The sequence below is a fragment of the Chiloscyllium plagiosum genome, unplaced genomic scaffold (genome assembly GCF_037043375.1).
Source record: "Chiloscyllium plagiosum isolate Xiang-an unplaced genomic scaffold, Cpla_swu_hap1 HiC_scaffold_25, whole genome shotgun sequence".
Taxonomy (NCBI): domain Eukaryota; kingdom Metazoa; phylum Chordata; class Chondrichthyes; order Orectolobiformes; family Hemiscylliidae; genus Chiloscyllium; species Chiloscyllium plagiosum.
The window spans coordinates 28,019,493-28,033,523 of NW_028270163.1; the positions used below are offsets into that span (position 1 = coordinate 28,019,493).

Genomic DNA, 14,031 nt, shown 5'->3' on the forward strand with positions numbered 1-14,031 from the left:
CCTGAGCAGTATCACTGTTTCCACCTCTTAAACCTTCCATGTTGTGCATAACTTTTGAAACCTTGTTACTTCCTTTTAGATCAGTTCATTGTACACTGTTATTTCAAGTGGCACCTAAAACAAATGAACATAGCCCAAGCTTTCTGGGGATTTATTTTACTGTTATAGTTGTCCAATTCCTGCTGGCTGTTATAATTGCCAGATGTGTATGGATATGTAAACATATGAAATAGAAACATATTTGGCCTCTCGAACCTGCTCCACCATTCAATATAATTGTGGCTGATCTGTTTTGAATTCCATGTTCACATCTATCCTTTAGAGTGATTTCATCATTTAGTTCGGCACAGAAGTTAATCTACCTTTTCATTAAAAAATATTCAGTGGCTCAAAGTTGTATAAACCTATAGGAGACTTATTTTTCTCTCAATCTGTCTTAAAAAGCATGACCCCAAGTTTTAGAACAGCGCCCATAGTTCTGGACTGGCTCACAAGAGAAAACAGACTTTTCAAGCCCATCTATCCTCACTTAATTTTTTAGTTTCCTGATTCTTTTTTTTTCATATTGGCACTTTTTGTCTGTAATGAAATGGTCACACATTGTCATTATCATTGAATTCTCTGTTTGTTGCATTACTGCTGAATGCCCCAATTAAGCCACAAAACCTCTGGGAATAAAAATATTTCAGGAAAATATTTAAGGTTCCTAATATCTGTTCTAAAAGTTTGTTTTTCTTTTTCCCCCTGAAAATCTAACTCTAATTAATACTAGAAGTCTGTCCATGTTTGACACCTGGCACAGTCCAACACTTAAAGGAAATTTCTGAATTAGAAATCTTCAGAAATAATTTCTACAAACTTGCAGAAGTCTCTTAAATGCCATTATATATTCTTCAATTGATTACTCATTCTGGTCTCCAAATTCACAAAGGTTGGCCATACCTCAGTGCATTTAATAAGTAATCTTTCTTATAAAACTTGTCCATAAACTTTAATAGAATTTTCAAACCTTGCTCAGCAACCAGTTGTTGAGACTCCATCTCTAAGAATACTTTATATCTGATTCAGCTTCTATTAGGAAGCAACATAACCAAATCCATGTCGTTTTTTTTATCTTGGTGAAGGCATATCCCATGTTCACAACCACTTCATTTTTCCATTTAATTATTTCAGCTTTGCCAAACATTGAAAATTCATGTCCCAAGAATTTACATTTGGTTTCAAAATTTTCTCTCTGAAGTAACTGTAATTGCAATTTTCTGCCTGAAAAGGACACTTCATTCCTAATCTTTGCCTTTTTAGGCAACCATCTTCTACTAACATCGGTTCAGATTCAAGCCAGTTGGTGAAACAGAAACCAATCCACCTTTCTTTGTTTATTGTCTACTCGGTCTTACAGCCCCGTTGACACATCATGCCCAGCTATCCCCCTTTAATTGGGTAAATTATAATGAACCTCAAATTACCTGCTTAACTACCTGTTGCAGTGATACAAATACATCTACTTTGTAATGTGTGGGTGATCTATTCAACTATGCAGTCTTTGTTTCCATGTGCAGCAACTTGGAGACCAATTCATGTGTTTGCATGGGAGCTTTCAGGTTGTCGCATGATCCAACATCCTGGAGGGAGCATTGATTGTGTGTGCCCTAATTGCCAATTGCTGACATCTGCAGTCTAAATTTTGGAGGTTAGAGTGAAATCACTGTTAAGTGCGGAAAAGTGAGAATTGTTACTGAAGCTTTTTATCTTGCACTTATCAGGCCAAATGCATAAATGTCAAACTTCAAATGTACACGATTTATACAACAGGAGAGAAGAGTGCCGGAGGTTATAAAGTAAATTTTGGCATTCTGACATTCACCCTGAGGAGTGCAAAATCAAAAGCTCTGGCAGTAGTCTTGTTTTTCAGCAAAGATCAAGTTCTGAAATACCAACAGCTCTCAGGTTGTTATCATGGATCTCAAAAATGGTCAAAATCATCATTCTGTCACGAAGTTGAGTTTTCTCCTGGTGTTTGATTTTCACAGAAGCCTGCAACCAGCAATATTGGGCAATGATGTCAAAACAGATTCCTCTAAGTATTGAAATCCTCATTTAATCCTCAAGATGTAGCAGGCATTGTTAAACTTTATTATCCATTCTTTTGGTTTTGATTTAGTTTATCAAAAGTGGAAATACTTTCAGGACTACTGTATTGTAAGCCTTGAACCATACCTTTTTAAACTGATATGTAAATAATAAAATAATTTTTGATTGAACAAGTTCCTTCCTTCTGTGACATAACCAAAAAGAGAAGGATCACAAGATAAAAATTTGGAAACCCATCTGGTTTCCTTGAGGCATTTGTGTCATTCCCTTAGGCCACCACATTTTGTTTTGTTGCCACAGCAACTTGAAAGCTTGATGATTTTAGCTAGATAGCAAACCATTGTTAGTAAAGCCACGATTGCCAAGTGGATTGTCTTAACAACATTATCAGAGAAAACCATTTTGAAACCAAATATGACATTTTCAAAGTGTGTTTGGAAAAAGTTTGCGTCCAATTTGAAAGCATTAACTGCTGAATACCATAAAGGGAGAGAACAAAAAGCCAAGAGGGGGTAGATTGAGGAGCCAAAAAATGATCTAATACTTGCAGGGACAGAAATTTTAGATTTTTGGCAGCTTAAACATTAATCTTCTAGGGGAAAAAAAAGTTTTTCTAAAATCCTCTGCTTTTCATTTCAAAAGCTGATTGAACCATAGGAACAAACTCACTGACTAGACGTCAGTAGTAAATTATCACATGCTTGTAATATTTGAATGGTTAAATATAGTTGTAAAGCTATTCTAGCACTCTTCTACAAACATCATGAATTAGCAAAGAATAATGCTAAATAGGTCTAGCTGTATTTTTCTTTCTAGCTGGTGTGTCAGGAGATGTGTTTCTGACTGATGCTGTGATTCCTCTTTTTTTTATAAATGCTGATTTCCAATTCAGGTGGTAACGTTTAGAATCACTCAACTCCAACCTTGCTTTTCCCTTCTGCTGATTTCCTCATTGTTGCTTTCTCTTACTAGACATCACTAGGGCGGCACGGTGGCACAGTGGTTAGCACTGCTGCCTCACAGCGCCAGAGACCCGGGTTCAATTCCCGCCTCAGGCGACTGACTGTGTGGAGTTTGCACGTTCTCCCCGTGTCTGCGTGGGTTTCCTCCGGGTGCTCCGGTTTCCTCCCACAGTCCAAAGATGTGCAGGGTCAGGTGAATTGGCCATACTAAAATTGCCCGTAGTGTTAGGTAAGGGGTAAATGTAGGGGTATGGGTGGGTTTCGCTTCGGCGGGTCGGTGTGGACTTGTTGGGCCGAATGGCCTGTTTCCACACTGTAATCTAATCTAATCTAATCTAAAAAAAAAACTATTTGAATGTCTCTGGACAGCTTCTATCTACATGAATCTGTGCTCATTCAAAACTCTGGGCTCATATCAATATGCATCAGTTTTCCTTCACCCACCACATTCTGTACGCTGAGCTAATCTGGTACTTGGACTGACAGTTGCTCAGTTTTGAAGTGCTTGTGTGTTCTCTTGTCTGCATATTAAATGCCTCTTAATATTTCTGTAACTTCCTACAGCTCACTGAATTCTGCAGTTCTCTAATATTCACATCCTTGATTTTTAAATTGCTCCACTACAGTGTCTTTACTTTCGATTGTGTCTTGGCCTTTGGAATTCCATTCCTAAATATATCTGCCTCTCTTTATAAGATTCTTGAAGCCAAGGTGTCAGTCATTTCCCCTAGTCATCTCCTCTTCATTTTTTATTACCACCTTGTTCATACTTTGGATTATTTTGTTACATTAAAAACGCTATAAACTGTAAAGATTTTAGGTGCAAAATTTTCTGAAATTGCAATTTTTCCAAGTCTACTACCAATTTTCAATTTGTCAAGTCTTGCTCTGAGATGCATTTATCTTTTATTATGAAATATACACGGTCCAATAAAATAGAGGATCGCATGATGAGTGTAATGGTTTTTGGTAAAATCACGTTTATTTCCATAAAAATCGCCTTGACAATATGCAGATGCTTGTGGTACAGTGGTAGTGTGCCTAATTCTCATTCAGGAGACCTGATTTCAAGTCCTATGTGTTCCAGAGATGTGTAATAGCATCTCTGAACAGGTGGTTGAAAACATATAGCACAGCACAGAACAGGCCCTATGGCCCATGATGTTGTGCTGAGATTTAATCCTAATGTAAAATATAGTAACTTAACCTATGCACCCATCAACTCATTTCTATCCATGTGCATGTCCAGCAGTCGCTTAAATGTCCCCAATGACTCTGCTTCCACCACCACAGCTGTCAACACATTCCATACATTCACCACTCTCTACATAAAGAACCTACCTCTGATGTCTCCTTTATACCTTCCTCCTAATATCTTCAAACTATGACTTCTTGTACCAGTCAGTCCTGCCCTGGGGAATAGTCTCTGGCTGTTGACTCTATTCAATCCTCTCATTTATTTTGTATACCTCGATCAGGTCTCCTCTCTTCCTCCTCCTCTCCAGAGAGAAAAGTCCGAGCTTATTCAACCTTTCTTTGTAAGGCAACCCCTCCAGTCCAGGCAGCATCCTGGTGAACCTTCTTTGTACCCTCTCCAAAGCCTCTATCTTTCCTACAGTCAGGCAACCAGACCTGGTCACCGCATTCTAAGTGTGGTCTCACCAGGCACCTGTAGAGCTGCAGCATAACCTCGCGGCTCTTAAACTCAATCCCCCTGTTAATGAAAGTCAAAACACTATATGCTTTCTTAACAACCCTATCTACTTGAGTAGAAAGTGAGGTCTGCAGATGCTGGAGATCAGAGCTGAAAATGTGTTGCTGGAAAAGCGCAGCAGGTCAGGCAGCATCCAGGGAACAGGAGAATCGACGTTTCGGGCATAAGCCGATTCTCCTGTTCCCTGGATGCTGCCTGACCTGCTGCGCTTTTCCAGCAACACATTTTCAGCTATCCACTTGAGTGGCAACTTTGAGGGATCTATGTACTTGCACACCCAGATCCCTCTGTTCCTCCACACTGCCAAGAATCCTATTTTTAATCCTATATTCAATCCTATATTCAGCATTAGAGTTCGACCTTCTAAAATGCAACACTTCGCATTTATCCAGGTTGAACTCCATCTGCCATTTCTCAGCCCAGCTCTGCATCCTGTCTATGTCGTGCTGCAGCCTGCAGTAGCCCTCTATACTATCAATGACACCACCAACCTTTGTGTCATTTGCAAATTTACTAACCCACCCCTCAATGTCCGCATCCAAGTCATTTATAAAAACTACAAAGAGCAGAGACCCAAGTACAGAGCCCTGCGGAATTCTACTCAACACTGACCTCCAGGCAGAATACTTTCCATCGACAACCACTCTCTGCCTTCTGTCAGCCAGCCAATTCTGAATCCAGATAGCCAAATCTCCCTGCATTCCATACTTCCTGACTTTATGAATGAGCCTACCATGGGGAACCCTATCAAATGTCTTGCTGAAGTCCGTATACACCACATCCACTGCTCGACCGTCGTCGACGTGTCTTTACACCTCCAAGAACTCAAGATTTGTAAGGCATGACCTGCCCCTCCCAAAGCCTTCAATCACACTATGCTTTGCCAAATAGTCATCAATCCTATCCCTCAGAATTCTTTCCAAAACTTTGCTGACCACAGACGTAAGACTGGCTGACTAGTCTGTAATTGCCAGGGATTTCCCTATTACCCTTCTTGAAAAGAGGAAGAATATTCGTCTCCTTCCAATCCTCCTGTACAACTCCTGTGGAGAGTGAGGAGGCAAATATCCTCGTCAGCGGCTTAGCAACCTCCTTTCTCACTTCCCGGAGCAGCCTAGGATAAACGTGGTCTGGCCCTGGAGACTTAACAATCTTAATGTTTTCCAAAATTTCTAGCACATTAACTTCATCAATCTTGATCTGGTCAAGACTGTATCCCAACTCCTCTAAGTTTTCATTTACAACAAGTTCCCTTTCCTTGGTGAAAACTAAAGCAAAAAACTCATTTAGGGCTTCCCCTATCTGCTCAGACTCCACGCACAAGTTCCCTACGCTATCCCTAATCAGCCCAACCTTCTCCCTGGTCATTCTCTTTTTCCTCATGTATGAGTAAAATACCTTTTGGGTTCTCCCTAATCCTTCTTGTGAAGCCTTTTTCATGCACTCTCCTGGCTCTCCTCAGTCCAATTCTGAGCTCCTTTCTAGCAAGCCTGTAATCCTCTAAAGCTGTGCTAGATCCTTGCTCCCTCCACCTTACGTAAGCTCCCTTCCTTTTCACAAGAAGTTCCTCTGTTCTTGTCATCCAAGGTTCCTTAATCTTACCCCTTCTTGCCTGTCTCAGGAACAAATTTGTGCATCACTTGCAACAACTCCTCCTTAAAGAGTCCCCATATGTCTGCTGTGCCCTTTCCATGGAACAATTGCTCCCAGTCTGTACTTCCCAACTCCTGTCTGATAGCATCATAATTTCCTTTTCCCCAATTAAATATCGTCCCTCAGAAACTGCTCCTTTCACTCTCTTAGGCTATGGTAAATGTGAGGTAGTTGTGATCACTTTCACCAAAGTGCTCTCCCACTGCGAGATCTAATACCTGTCCTGGCTCGTTGCAGAGCACCAAATCCAAAATGGCCTCTCCCCTCATCGGTCTGTCTGCATACTGAGTAAGGAAACCCTCAACACATCTGACAAAAACGGTTCCATCCAAACCATCTTCCCTTAGGAGGTTTCAGTTGATATTGAGAAAGTTGAAATCACCCATAACAACAACCCTACAACTTCTGCAATTTTCCAGAATCTGCTCGCCTATGAGATTTTCAATCTCTCTACTGCTATTAGGTGGTCTGTAGAAAACCCCTATGCGGTGGCTGTTCCTAACTTCCACCCATACTGACTCAACAATCTTCGTTTCTGTAGCTGTGATGCACTCTCTGATTAGCAATGCTACACCCCCTCCTCTTTTTCCACCCTCCCTGTTCTTTCTAAACATTCAAAACCTTGGAACATCAAGCAACCATTCTTGCCCCTGTGAAACCCACGTCTCTGTTATGGCCACAACATCGTAGCCCCAAGTACTGATCCATGTTCTAAGTTTGTCACTCTTATTTTGGACACACCTTGCATTAAAGCAGACACACTTTTAACCGATCCCTTTGTTTCATCGTGTGAGAAATCTTCCTGATAGATTCAATATATCCTGTCACTGTCCCGTCTACAACTGACCCCCTCTCAGACATGTGGCTCTGATTCCCGCCCCTCCTGCCAAACTAGTTTAAACCCTCCCGAATCACACGAGCAAATCTCCCACCCAGGACATTTGTGCCCCTCCAGTTCAGGTGCAACCCATCTTTCACATACACGTCCCACCTTCCCCAGAAGGTATCCCAATGGTCGAGGTATCTGAAGCCCTCCCTCCTGCACCAGCCTCGCAGCCACGTGTTAAGCTGCATTCGCTGACTGTTTCTCATCTCACTATCTCGTGTCACCGGTAGAAAACCTGAGATCATTATTCTACTCCTCCTGCTCTTCAGCTTCCAACCTAACTCTCTATAGTCACTTTTCAGATCCTCAATCCCTTTCCTGGCTACATCATTGGTGTCAATATGTACCACAATTTCTGGCTGTTCACCCTCCCCCTTCAGAATCTTGTAAACCCGATCGGCGACATCCCGGACCCTGGCAACATAGAGCTCACCCACTTAATAACTTCCCAGAATTCCTTTGCTCCTCGCTTGCACCTCTTGGCAAATGTAGGACTGAAGTTACAGTAAATGCTTCCAGATGTGCCAGGAAAATGAAAAATCTCCCCCCAAATAATATAGAATCATAGAACCATAGATCCCCTACTGTGTGGAAACAGGCCATTTGGCTGACAAGTCCACACCGACCCTCCAAAGAGTAACCCACCCAGACCCATTCCCCTATCGTATTACTCTAAATTTACCCCTGACTAATGCACCTAACCCACCCATCCCTGATATCTATGGGTAATTTAGCATGGCCAATTCACCTAACTTGCACATCTTGGATTGTGGGAGGGAACACACACAGACACTGGGAGAAGGTGCAAACTCCTAATCTGTATGGTAAAAATTGATAGCTGATCTTTTTTAATGGTACTGCAATGTTGTGAGTGGACAAAATGATACCCAATAACTTTTCATAGAAATTCATTATTAACAAAGTGATCTTTATACCTTCTTGCATGACATATCTTTCTGTGTCAGTTGATAGTTACAAAGCAAGCATTGCCTTACTGACACTTCAGCATGTTTTTAGAGTAAACCTGAAGGTGTGTTTAGGAAACACAGTGGAGACTTGTTCTCATGGAATTTAATTTTTGCGCCAGGGTAAAAAGTCTTATGTTGTCAAATGCGCGATTTGAAAATCACCAACAGAAAATAAGTCAGGTTTACAATCTTCATTATTAGTGCTTAACTACAGTTTTAGAATTGTATTAAAGTCATAATGGCACAATTATAAATCACATCGTTCCAAGCTTCATATATGAGCAACCAGGAAACCTTGGTCTGTGTGCTTTAGCCACTGTGGACATTTGAAGAAAAAAATATTGTTTAGATTTTAATAAAATCGGAACTGGAAATATGTCCTTCACCATGGGCTCCACCTGCAAACACTTTTTGGAACAAGCCACACCAAGCCTGTTCAAGGTTTTGCTCACTTAGAAACTTAAAATATAAAACAATCTTTCTTTGAGAAGAAAATTATATTTGCTCATTTTTTTTCTAACTTTAACTAATTCATGCTGCAGGAATATTCTATTGCATTATCCTTGAGCATTTACTATTCCTATGTACTACATAAACATCCTTGCACACGGTCTGCTGTGTGTCCTCGCTATTTGAATACTGTGGCGAGGCATTTCTAATTGAAAACCCAAAGTACCGTGGATACTGTAAATCAGAAACAAAATCAGAAAATGTTGGGAAAGCTCAGCATGTCTGGCAGCATCTTTGCAGAGAAGTCAAAGTTAACATGTCTGATTCTGAGGAAGGGTCACTGGACCCAAAACGTTAACTCTGATTTCTCTTCACAGATGCTGCCATGTGTGCTGAGCATTTCCAGCAACTTCTGTTTTTATTTCTAATTGATATATACCACTGAAAAGTGACTGCATCAATTCTAGCATGTGGCATTGATATTGGTACACTGAGACCTGAAAGGGTGGTAATTATTCTCGTACGTTTTATAGACAATATGCATGCATTCCGCAATATTTGTTCTACAATTAGTGTAGAGGGGCGGGGGTTCTTTGCAAGACAAATTGTTTTCTTAAGCATGCAAAGGAAGTTCTCACCACGTCTTATAAGCCTTCTATGTATGTTTATGAGCTTTGTATTATTACTATAATGTATATTTCAGCAAATTGGAATGTAAATACTTAAATAACAGTTCAATGTAGTATTGTTTAGAGTGAAGATGATATTTAGCTGGTTATTTTCTTTTAATTATCATGTTTGCCTGTTTCAGCTTTCTTTTTACTGTTTTATTTCTGGTTTATTTCATAGCGTTCTTTTGTAATTTAAAAAATTACAGTATGTAAAGAGATTTGCATTGCAGGCACTGTTAAACAGGATGGTGTCTATTCTACACTCCTGAAGAGGCAGTCTTAAAATTACTGTCTCCTAAATATCAGTGATACCTACCATATACTCTGGAATGGAAAGAAATTGTGGTTGCATCCTTCTTGAGCTTTTAATAAGGATCATTGTTCTTCCTCCATTTATACACATCCAAACATGATTAGTGCACCTTCAGTTGTTTCTCTGTTTGTATCCAACATATCCCAAAGTTTATTGGCGTACACATTGCTTGTTCATGAAATCAAAAAGCAGTTTCCTTCTGGCGTCTGAGTGTGCTACATTGCTGCCCTGATGCCACCTTCATTAATTGTGTCACGTGACAGAAATTTCTTCAACTCAGTATTGCTACAAATTAAGCCTTTTTCATTGGGTGTGCTGAATATCTAATTTCGTCTGCCTGCAAACCCTTATTCAGTTTTCATTTGAATTGAGCCCCACCTGCCTGCTTCTACCTTTTCTAATATTTTAGCAACATTGCTGTTCACATTTCTAACTTTGTCATCTCAGTGGTTGAGTTATACAGTGTTGTCTACTAGACTCCATTGTCTATTCTACTTCTAAATGTTCATCCTCGTTTCTGTCACAGCAGTGTGCATTTTCTGTTTTGTGCCTTCTGGTTTTATGGTGCATCCAATTTTCCTTCACTCTGCTAAAAATGGCAGAGCTTTCACTCTCAATGTTATTGAGATTTATCAAAGGAATTTCAGGCTACATTCTTGTGACTTCTGCACTCATTTTTGAAATCCTGCCATTGCTCTTTAGTAGTCTGACCTTTCAATGATGTGTCTTAACCCTACTTCCTGTATAGTGTTGACTGATTCCTTGTAAAGTTCAAGGGTTACTTTGGTATATGACAAAGACTTATATAAATGTAGGGCCCTATTCTTTTGAAAACATTGGAAGAGTGTGATTAGATGCCTATTGTGTTGATCCTCAGGAGATTAAATGTATTAAATTGGTTTTATATGATCTGGTTTTTTTTAACAAGTAACATTTTGGCTAATAGGTCCATTTTAATCCCATGCCTTATGCTCAATAGTCTCGTGTAAAATTAGTTGCATTTTTTTCTTGCTGACTTTTTAAAAATATATATAATTTCTAGCGCAGTTAATCTTTTGAGGGTTCTTCCTATTGTTGCACAGATGCCTGTCAAGCTGGCATTGCAGCAATTAGCCCTCATTTTTTAAAGTTGGGGTTGTATTCCTGAACATTGTTATTTTAAAGTGAACAATGTTAAGTGAGATATTGGTTACCATTCGGAACTCTGATTGGGTTCTGTAGGACTTTCCAGAATGTGACAAAACTCACGTTACTAACTGATTTATTTTTAAATTAAATAATTTTTAAAATATGAAAGATGTGACTGGCTGTTTTATATACCATGTCTTCACAGGCGGTCCTGCTTCCTGAAACTCCTCTAGGATCCTCCTGGTTGCTGCAGTCCTTCTCTGCTTCTTGACCTTTTTGAACTGTTGCCTGTCTCCATGCTTTGACCCATCCTCTCATTACTTCCTTCTCGTAGACTTGTATATCCTTTCAAATTCCATTCCATTCCATTCTAAGCTCCAAATCCAGTTCAAAGCTCGAGCTCTGACCCAGTTCAAAAGTACTGAGCTGAGGCCTTCATAAGATTCTCCCAGTGGTTCCTTGTCCTGACCCTTAGTTGTGAGTTAGGAAGGAAGAGCTTTTAAGGTTACTTGAGAATACTATGTAATATAGTAAAAACCCCAACAATCTGAAACATCAGAACTACTTCCATGTCACCTGTGATTCAGTTGTAGAATGAATCTGGATTTCAAACAGGAGTACAAGCCGAGGAGAGGGCAGCAGAGTCCGCTTGAGTTGGAGAGCCTTAAGAGACTGCGGTGACTGCTGCACTCCCTGGATCAATCAGGTTGTGCAGGAAACTATTTTTAAAATACTCTCATGGCCCTCTGCAAAATTACAGGTCCTGTTTAATCACTGACATTAAAGTGAAACAACCTTAAATAGTTCAGCTTTAAACATTTACTTACTGTAAATCCATGTAATATATATGAGTTAATATACGTCAGAAACAGGGTAAAATGCTGAAGATCACAGTCATAAAGGTTAAGCAGCTTTTTAGGTACAATTTTCCAAGCTGGGCTTTCTTAACTGTAGGGAAATGTGTATAGTTGAAGACTCCCACAGATAATGGCAGTGCTAAGGGAGTGTTTGTTTTCACTGCCAAATCATACGTCTGGGACCAGCAGTGTTGGCAAACAATTAAAATAGAAGGCTGTTGAAGTTTGCTTTAATTCTTTTAAAGATCATAAAACTTTCTTGGATCATTCTTGAAGATTTCCAACAGTGGAATGCTCTTTGAAATATGTTGAACCTTTCATATAGGAATTAAAAACATGCGTGCAGATACGCACGTACAGACACAGTGAGTTTTTACTTTTGTCTTGCTTCCCCTCCGAAATAACTCACGAGAAGAATTCCTGGCAGCAGTCAATTTTTGTCTTAAGGGCTGCAGAATTTGCAGATGCTTCTTTGATTCCACTTTTTAAAAACAACTTTTACATCTCAAGACAGAAATACTAAGTGATTGTATGTTTCAGAGCTATGCATACATCTGTGGTAGGACAAGTCTTTGAGTTGACAAAGATGGAGGCTCCTCAGACTTCATTTTCCAAGAGTACTGTGGGAGTTATCATTCACATACCATGTCAAAATAACCTGGGGGAAGGTGTCAACATCTTGTTTAAAGTTCAGTTTGCACTAATGCTAATCATCAATAGTGACACCCTGATGGAGTGTTGCATGATTTGTAAAGTTTTGCTTAAGTTTATTTATTGATTAGTACAATACTTCTGTCCCTGTAGTTACTGCTTGATTATAATGGTAAGGCAGAATAGCACCTCCAGGTTAAGGAACTGAAATCTTAAGACAGTTTGGCTAATGCCTTCCGTCAACCCTGGAAGAGCCCTAACCTACGGTGGCTCTAAACAAAGTTGATAGTTATAATTGTGCAAGATGACTATGTTCAATGAAAGAGGGCAGTAACTTTTTTGCATCTGTTTCTACTTTATTTACACTTAAAAACTGTATTTTGCAATGCAAAACCAAAATATAAATGTTACCATTGAGGAAATGTTTGAAGAACTTTAAACTTGAATAAGTTTATAATTCTTCACTTAGATCTGATGATAAAATATTTGCAAATGTGTCAATAAACTTCAATGTTAATATCTGATTAATCACAGCTGACAAATAATTTAAAAACCATGTGGAAAACCAGAAGAATAATGGAAATGCATTCTAGAAAATTTTGTGGCTCTGGACATAACTGTCAATTTGTCATGATGCTGGCAGGAATCATTGATCACTGGGAGTGCATGCTTGGAATATGGAAATGGTTGGAGCATTTGAGGATGTGTCCCTAAATTTCCTGATACATGCATGCAATGCATACCTGTGCAAAGTTGCTGGAGCAAATTTTTCAAAAACAGCAGACACGAACAAGCAATCAAACAAACAATTTATTTTTGTCTTTTTATTTTTGTCCATTCGTAAGATAGAAGCATTGTCAGCGAAGCCACACTTAATACCCATTCCTAATGGCCCTGGGTGGTGCTGATGGAAGAGCAAACTGTCGGAGAGCTCTCCCAGCTCTTGGAGGTGAAAGATTAAAAGATTGTTTTGCAAACAGTTAAGAGGACCTTCAGTTAGGATCTCATCAAACCACACAACAGATTGTGCTGATGTAGCACTTGCTTTCATTGCTGTTGTGGGAGGGAGGTAGGGGTCATAGAGATGTACAGCACGGAAACAGACCCTTCGGTCCAACTCGTCCATGCCGACCAGATATCCCAACCCAATCTAGTCCCATCTGCCAGGAACCTGGCCCATGATGCAGGCCAGTGAATAACTGAAATTACTGAGCATTTAGTCAGACTGGAAGAGAAGGCTGCATGTATTCTGTCATTTAGCTTTCAACGTTCTAAAATGTTACTAACCCAGGAGTGAGTGAACTGAACAAACCTCTCACTCAAGTAGTTCTCTGGAGCTTTCATGTTAATGCCAATACAATTAACATTTTATATAGTGTTGAAACTCTATTAAGGGGGAAAGAAATTGCAGGTTCAAGGCACTGCTCAAACTTTAATGGTTTTCCCAGTGACTTGTTGGAATTATTGAGTGAATTACAAAAGCATGTAACCTTCCATAATAAATGTACATTAATGTGGGTGTGAGAAATAACTAAATGCTTGTTTGTTTTTAATTTACTTGCCAAAGACACATCCTTTTTGGTGTATGACAAAGATCCCACAAGAATGAACTTTAACCTTAGAGCCCAGCCATTCTTTTCCCAAGAGAAGCCTCATGAGGCTGCTTTTCTTTTCCTGCAGAGCCTTC

The 14,031-nt window shown here is 39.7% G+C and overlaps 1 protein-coding gene across 5 annotated transcripts in view; it reads left to right on the forward strand.

Moving 5' to 3' along the window:
* LOC122562098 (neuronal-specific septin-3-like) overlaps positions 1–14,031 on the forward strand; it is a 290,456-nt gene that overhangs the window by 150,791 nt on the left and 125,634 nt on the right. The window lies entirely within an intron of this gene.